An 8,659-nucleotide genomic window follows, 5' to 3' on the forward strand; every position below is an offset into this window, starting at 1 on the left:
GTATATGCCAACGGAATGGAAAAATGTAACAGAAACAAAAAACGGAACAATAGATCCATGAAAAACGGACCGCAAAACACTGAAAAAGCCATATGGTCATGTGAAAGAGGCCTAACACACAATTTAGCTAGCAGCAAAACAAGCCGTCATATAGCTTTATCGATGGGAAAAAAGATGCCAGGTACGGTGGGGGGAGATTATTACAGTCTCCAGACAGTAATAAAGTAAATCTCTCCCCAATGAGTGGCAGTGGAGCTGCATACAGAGCCTTAGCGGTATGTATAGTGTTTTACTATCCTGCCTTATCTAAGCCTCCAACAGGTGTCATTAAATTCCCCCCTTTCTAAAGAAAATGAGACTCTGCTTATTCTGTCTCAGTCTACACAGCAGAGTTGACAAGTGAGCTAGAGAAAATAGGAAGTGCCAGCCTAACACGTCAGCTCTAGTGGCCGGTGTGAGAATTGCAATATGTCAAAATTTCACATAAAAATGTTTGAACTAAGGCTAGTTTCACACATGCATCAAAGAAATCCAACAGGCTGTTCGGGCAGAAAACAGTCTGCCAAAGATCTGAACCTGGCTTAGCCGGATAGTGCCGCGTGTCCGCTGGACTGCTATGACCATAACGGGATGCGGCAGGGATCCGGGGAAAAAACGGTTGCAGCAATTTTTTTTCCGGCCGAAACCCTGCTTATGTGCCAGGGATTGGCAGATCCCTGCTGCAACCCATTATAGTCAATTGGGCCTGCGGGCATCGGGAATACTCTGGAAGGCTGTCTGAAAGCAGCCTAATCTGTGATTTTCTAGTGATATATTTCCTTGGTGTTCTAACACTGGTGTGCACCTACTCACAGCAGGGGTGCACCTAGCCTTTCTGCTGCCTGGGGCGAAAACTGAAACTGTGCCCCTCCCAATGCTAATTTCTTTGCCACAATGAAAGCGCTCATGCCTATGGCCCTTCCGCTGCCCCCCCCCCCCTCTTGCCCCTACCTGGTGCTGCCTCACCTGGCCTCATTGGTGGCGCATCCTGCATTTTCTCACTCAGGCCCATCCTGTACACCGAGAATAACCACAGCACATGTGCACAATAACATCTTTATTATTAAAATCAATGCATTCATGACTGTGTTTTGGCACAGAAGTTCAAGTGTCGGCACATTACAATCCATTGATTACAAAAAAAAAAACTAAAGAAGTGAAATCAAATCTGTCTTTATTCACAAAATACCGATACAGTTGAATAGGTAGAAGACTTCTACAATGTAAGAAATCTAGATTCCAGACCGAACGAGAAAATATTTACATCAGCTTTCCGAGAATACAGAATATGGCCTTCATATCATGATTGTATTGTACAAGTCGCATAGAAAACACCGTACCAGATCTATACAGATGAGCGGGCGACGCCAGCGGGACAGTCACAGAGAAGCCAATAGGTGAATATTGTGCTGTGCAATCAAAGCACATCACCCCCTAAAATAAAATACAACCATAAATAGAAGTCGTCGAGTAGTCCCTATTTACTGGTGTAGGTATTAGGATTGCTCAATAATATCTAAAATTTTGCAACGTTCTTTTTTTGTTCTAGTATCAAAAAAGAAGCAAATCTTATAGATAATGATCCCACCGTTTTGTGTATGCAGCTCCTAGGCATGCCTATGCATCGCCATGATTACAGACTCACAGTCCCTTCAATATGTTCCTTACCTCTTGCTAACATGTATTTGATAGGAATGGAGTAGAGATGAGCGAATAGTTTCGTACAAATTAAAGGGGTTTTCCGAGATATTTAATTTATCCTCTGGATAGGTCATGAGTATCTGATACCCGGGACCCCCGCCGATCAGTTGTTTGAGAAGGCACTAGTGCTGCGGCCTTCTCGCAGCCCTGCCTAGGCCAGGGATGGCCAACCTGCGGCTCTCCAGCTGTTGTAAAACTGACAACTCCCACCATGCCCTGCTGTAGGCTGATAGCTATAGTCAGCCTCTGCATACTGGGAGTTGTAGTTTTGCAACAGCTGGAGAGCCGCAAGTTGACCATCCCTGGCCTAGACCATGTGATGTCACGTTCATCAGTCACATAGCCTAGACACGGCTCAGTCCTATTCAAATGAATAGGCCTGGGCTGCAATACCAAGCATAGCCACTATACAATGTATGGCACTGTGCTTGGCGAGCTGAGAGAAGGCTGCAGCGCTACAGCGAGCGGCGGTGCCTTCTCAAACAGCTGATCAGTGGGGTCTCCCCCACTGATCATATACTGATGACCTATCCAGAGGATGAAAAAAATTCGGAAAACCCCTTTAATTTGTATGAATCCATTCGCTGATCTCTACTCCTTTCCTATCAAATACATGTTAGCAATCGGTACATGGCTGGACAACTTGCCCCAACTTGTACCTGCGCTGCTTTAGAAGCGACTGCGCATGCGCCTCTCCCTGGAAGACAGCGTCAGATCTCTGCTGAGACAAAGCTTTGTGAAAACCGCAGTGGGAACGGGAGTGGCGACCATATTGGTTGTCACCTAGTTTTCTTACAACTATAAGTGAATTAAAGGCCCCGATGGAGAAACGGACGACTCAATGACTTCTATTTTTTTTATATTAGGCAGAAATGTACTTTATGTATAACTTTTGCTGTGTGCTTAAAGTGAACCCTGTACGACGGTCTATAAAAAATAAACATAACGCAGTTGTCACAGAATTCCCACTAAGTAAAAATCGGACAATGACACCATACAATACACCCCTTTGTGCAAATTAGCGCTGACGAATTTGCATAAAAGCGCCGCAAAATAAAGTCAAAAGCAGAAAAATAACATTTCTACATTTCATTCTACCCATGTGACTGCGATCTGCTCGCCCATCAAGCATGGCGGACAACGGTTCACTTCAGCGGTATTGGTCAAAGGGTCACGATTGACAGAAGACTAGCGCACGACATCACAATCCAGACGCTGACAACTGCTTCATACGTAGAAGAAAAAACAAACAAAAAAACACAAAAACCGCACATGATCAAAAATGCACAGAACCATCCCAACGGCCACGTCTGTACGTGCAGATGGAGTGACATTTATGGTAGATGTGGTCTCACAGTGACGGACAGTGGAATTGTGTTTTAATGGTGGTTACCATGTGTTTTCTCTGCTTTCTGTTAGTGAATGGAAACATTCATTATTTAAAGGGGTTGTCCATGATTAATAAATTCCTATGCAAACAGCCCTACATCTGTCCATAGGTTAGGTGCGGTACTGAAGCTGTGCTCCATTCGCTTCAATAACAGGCACAACATTTATGGACAAAGCAGCCATGTTTTTTTAGTTTCTAACCCTATGAGACTCCTTTAAATCCAGATCCTGAGTACCGATCCTGGTCCAGTCCCATTGACACTAGTGTAGAGCATATTACATGGCGCTCCTGTAACAAGCCCTGCGGTTGGACTAGGTCAGGACTGGTTGTACACCGAAAGATTTCCATTCACTGACAGCAAAAGAGGTCTTGAAGACAGTGAGAAAATGTAACGTAAAGGAAATAAAAAATTTGCCAAATTTTTCACTATAAAATGACTAAGACTGAGTTTACGTAATAACAGAAAACCTCTTTAAGACTCTACAATACAGTCTACTCCACCTGTAACTATGCATTGGGGTTAGATCATTATTACTCTATATCAGGAATTATTCTGTCATAATAAAATGTAAAATTTAGTCGAAAATTTTTATAAACCCCCCAAAAATTAAAATTTAAAAAAAATATGTAAAATAGGTTGAAGCTTTGTCCCAATTAAATTCATTCCAGTAACAGAGGCAAAGTCTACGAAGAGAAGTTACGATCATGGGGTAGATCACCTGGCACAGAAACTTTCAAGGAGATTCTACCCAAAATGTTAAAATCGGCCATAGGTTAGCAATCCGGATGTTACAGCAGCAGCCAAAGTTTAGTAATGAAGTTTTATTTACTTGCATAGATATTGCCATTTTTTTAGTTTGCTGTGGCGGCCATTTTGTTTGACAACAGGAAGTGCAGCCATATTGGTCTCCACCTTTAAAATAGTAGGGGAGATTTATCAAATCTGGTGTAAAGTAGAATTGGCTTAGTTACCCATAGCAACTAGATTATACCCTTCATTTTAAAGAAGCTCTGAAAAAGAAAAAAAAAAAGGTTGCTATGGGCAACTAAGCCAGTTCTACTTTATACCAATTTTGATAAATCTACCCCTGTGTCTCATATACTGATAGTCAAACTGTCGCTTTTTTATTTATTGATGGTGCCACCAAAATCGGGTTTACCATTAGCTTCTCAGACACTGATCCAAAATGGCAACCAATATGGCTGCACTTCCTGTTGTCACACAAAATGGCCAAAACAACAAAGCAGAAATATAGCAAATAAAATATGGCAGACTTTTGGCACATATAGTGTAGGGCCCAGGGAGCTTGACGGTACGCCTCTGCTGCTTGGTACCTTAATACAATAGTCATTAAAGTAATGGCCTGTCCTCAGGATAGGCCATCGCTATCTAACTGGCGGAGGCCCAACACGCCGCACCACTGCCGACCAGCTGTTCTGCAGTAGCTCCGGCGCCGAATTCAGAAATTTGGTGCCTGGAACCATAGAGCCCTATTGTAGATAGAACCAGTAACTGCGGCTCTGCTTCCACGGAAGTAACTATTGCAGTAAACCGGCCCCGTCCACTGCACAACAGATGGAGCTGTGGATTTCGAGGGGCCAAATTTTTTAATTCTGTGCTGGAGCTACTGCAGAACAGTTGATCGGTAGGGTTGTTGAACCCCTGCCGATCAAATAGTGACAGCCTAGTGGTGGCCTGCTTTTTAATCCATGTTTTATATGCTTGTTGGTTGAGTTGCCTACTTGCCAATAGCCCCATATGGGTAGGACAGTCTTGCAATACGGACCATAAGAGGGGTGGGCTTTATTGGGGGTGTTCCCAGGTGGTCCTGGGGTTGGACTTGAACGCCACAAATTTGGTAAGTATGCTCATGCTGTGTCAAAATAGTAAAACTGTTCCTGGTGGCGGCCAATCAGATTCCAGCCAGAGATGTAACCTGAACATACTTGTAGACTCTCCCGAAACGTCCGGGAGGCTTCCAGAAAAGAGTGAGACCAGGAGGAGGGCTCATTTCTTCTAGAAAGCAACCATCCAAGTATGGCACTGGGATACTGCACCCAAACCCCGTCAGCATCCAAACAATGCATTCAGTGGGGTGCTGAACAAAAATGGCAGGACCTATGTACAAAGGGGGCAGATCTTTATAAAAGAGGTGTGGCAATGGAAAGCGGTGCGCGTAGCTCCATTCTCCAAGATGGCAGCTGAAAAATGTTGGCATGTATGAACTTTAAGCTTCTGGGTGCCAATACAAAATCGGGGACCCTGGGGTATAACTGGTCATTTATAGCACCATTTCTCATATATGGGTCACCGAGGCATCTGCGACCTCTGCTACCGTAAGATGGCTCCTCATTGCCATGCTGTTTATATTACGCACACCCTCTTACATGGCGGAGGGGCTGTTAGGGACCCTCGGGGGGACTAGTTGTGAGCAAAGTCTCTGTACCCTCCGTATTTATGGTCCTTCTATACGCAAAAAGTTTCACGTTGGACTACTTTTCTACAAATTGTTGTGATCATTTATACTTTTCTCAGATTTAAGCCGTGCTCTGTTATGGGTGGGAACACCCCAAAAATGCCTGGTCACGCCTCTGTAATGCCCCAATGGACGGTCCCGTGAAAAATTGGGCCTGTTTAGCAAGTGATCATACTTCATCATCTCTGAAATCTTAACTAAAATTTTGCATAAAATGCAAAAATGGTGCAAAAAATTAAAAACGCACTGGGGCAGGTATACAGGATTTACAGACGACAGCCCGAGTCCTCTTTGTAAATTTAGCGCATTTTCTGGCTGTCTGTGCGCTACAAATTCAAATATGAGCTGACACACATTTTCTATAATTTTTGCCCGTTTCTGGCGTAAAGTAGTCAATCTGGTTGGCCCCGCCTCTCCTGCTAAGTCCCACCCCTTTCCGATCCCTTTTGAAAACCACAAAAGATAACTTTTCCTGTGATAATCAGGACTAATACACACAACTACAGTAACGTTCGCATACATTGCTGACAGATTGTACTGCTTGGTCGGAGTGAAGGTGGTGATGGTGGAGTATCGGAACGCTGTGGAGACTCCGGATGAGTGAAATACATGTCAATAAATTATTAGCAGCAGATGCAGGAACCTATAACAGTGTTTTTCCTATAAAATACTTTCAGCGTCATCCTCCATTCAGTGAAAATGAGTAAAAACTGAACGAATACTAAAGCGGACTTCCACCATTGATCAGCATTGACTCTGGAAATACAAAATCTAGCACTATACATTTTCTTTACATTTATTAAATTTTTTTGTTCTTTCTAAGTAATTTGTTTCTATTGGAAACCATCAGCAAGTTGCTGTTGACTGAACTATAAATCTTATTATAGGATTCTATCTAGTTCTTCAAGAGCATAACGATGTCCTGCTATGAATTTTTTCCATTATAACTTATGTCTATGTAGGCTTCACTATCACAATCACTGATCAAACACTGACCGAACACTGAAGTGTGAAAACTGCCTAAGGCCTAGTTCACACGAATGTATGGCTTTTATAGTTTTTTGCGGTCTGTTTTTCACGGATCCATTGTTCCGTTTTTGAGTTCCGTTGTGTTTCCGTTTTTCCGTTCCGTTTTTCCATATGCCATGTACAGTATACAGTAATTACATAGAAAAAATTGGGCTGGGCATAAAATTTTCAATAGATGGTTCAGAAAAACGGATACGTTTTTTTTTGCGGACCCATTGACTTGAATGGAGCCACGGAACGTGATTTGCGGCCAAATATAGGACATGTTCTATCTTTCAACGGAACGGAAAAACGGAAATACGGAAACGGAATGCATACGGAGTACATTCAGTTTTTTTTGCGGAACCATTGAAATGAATGCTTCCCTATACGGATTGTATACGGAACACAAAAAAACGGCCCGTACACTCGCAAAAAAAACGTTCGTGTGAACTAGGCCTAACACCTTCTATTAGGGGTTTGTCAGGAAGCCTCCATAGACATTAGCATGTTGGATTATTCAGTGGGCTGTATTATGCTTATCCACCCACAATAAGAATAAATCTATGGCCGTAGTAATGTTTGTCAACTGCATTTTACCTGCTTGTTTATGGTTTCCAGCCAAATTGTGACCCATGCAAATAGTCATCAATCAGGCATCATTATGCACTAAAAAGACCAAATGGAGAAACATAATACAATGTCCACACCTAGAGATGAGCGAATTTCATGTTATGAAATTCGTTCACGCTTCGTTTGGCGGTAAAAGCAGAATTGCGTTATGGATTCCGTTTCCACGGACCATAACGCACTTCTATGATGGAATGCATAACCGTTATTCATTCCGTCATAATAGAAGTCTATGGGCTGCATAACGGATCCGTCCCGTTTCCGTTCTGTAGGAGAGGACTCCCCTGCATAATGGAAACGGCACGGATCCGTTTTTGCAGCCCATAGACTTCCATTATGACGGAATGCCTAACCGTTATGCATTCCGTCATAGAAGTGCGTTATGGTCCGTGGTAACGGAATCCATAACGCAATTCTGCTTTTACTGCCAAACGAAGCGTGAACGAATTTCAAAATATGAAACTCGCTCATCTCTAACCATAACAACTTGCTGGTGGTTTCCAGGTAGCAAAACAAAAAAAAAAAAATGAAAATAACAAAAGATATAATAGACACAGGTGGGATTTTACATCTACTGAATATGGAGCCAATGTTGGTCAAAGGTGGAGCTTCACTGTTGACATTACAAAAGTACAAATACTACAGGCGTGTCAAACCCAAGGGGCAACGAGGACAATTCAGTCCAGTAAGGAGCACGACGTCCCACTGAAGCTGAGCTTTTCTTGGCCGGTTCATTGCTTATGGTGATTTTGTAAGGTACTGATCTGGTGCAGTCGCCCCGAAATAACCAAGACCTGACATAGATGCCACCCATATTTGAGAGAATTGGCCTCAACAGTGGTCATCTCTCACTAACTCCATCAAAACCAACACCCCAACCCAATTGTTCTGAATTTTGGTGGGGGCTCAGCTCCTTACCACCCGCTAGGGCACCCTTCACACATCTCAAGGATAGGCCATCATTATTTTAATCCTGAGGACATTTTCTATAACCCCCTAGGGGGGTGGCCGGACCCACGGTGGTGATTATACTTACAGCTCCATCAACATGTATTTTAACTGGCGGCAGTGCTGACGTGTCCCCCCACAGGTCAGGTCACTGCATCAAATGACAAATTGGTGACACGTGACTGCTGCAGCCAGTCGTTGGCTGCAGCAGTCAGGTGATCTGTGGCAAACAGGGATGTTGACACAAGGAGACTCAGGACTGTCTAAGGTGGCGGGGAAGGTAAGTATGATTACCAAAATTACCACCACAGGTCTGGCCACGCTAGGGTTGACCACCCCTTTAATCTCTATGGGCTCGAAGGCTTGGCACGAAGATTTGGATCTGAGGGAAAAGAGAGGTGACAATAATGTTGCCACGTTTTGATACATTGTAACTATAGAGAAAAAAACAAAAAGGGCACAAAGA

This window comes from Bufo gargarizans, chromosome 1 (genome assembly GCF_014858855.1).
Source record: "Bufo gargarizans isolate SCDJY-AF-19 chromosome 1, ASM1485885v1, whole genome shotgun sequence".
Classification (NCBI taxonomy): domain Eukaryota; kingdom Metazoa; phylum Chordata; class Amphibia; order Anura; family Bufonidae; genus Bufo; species Bufo gargarizans.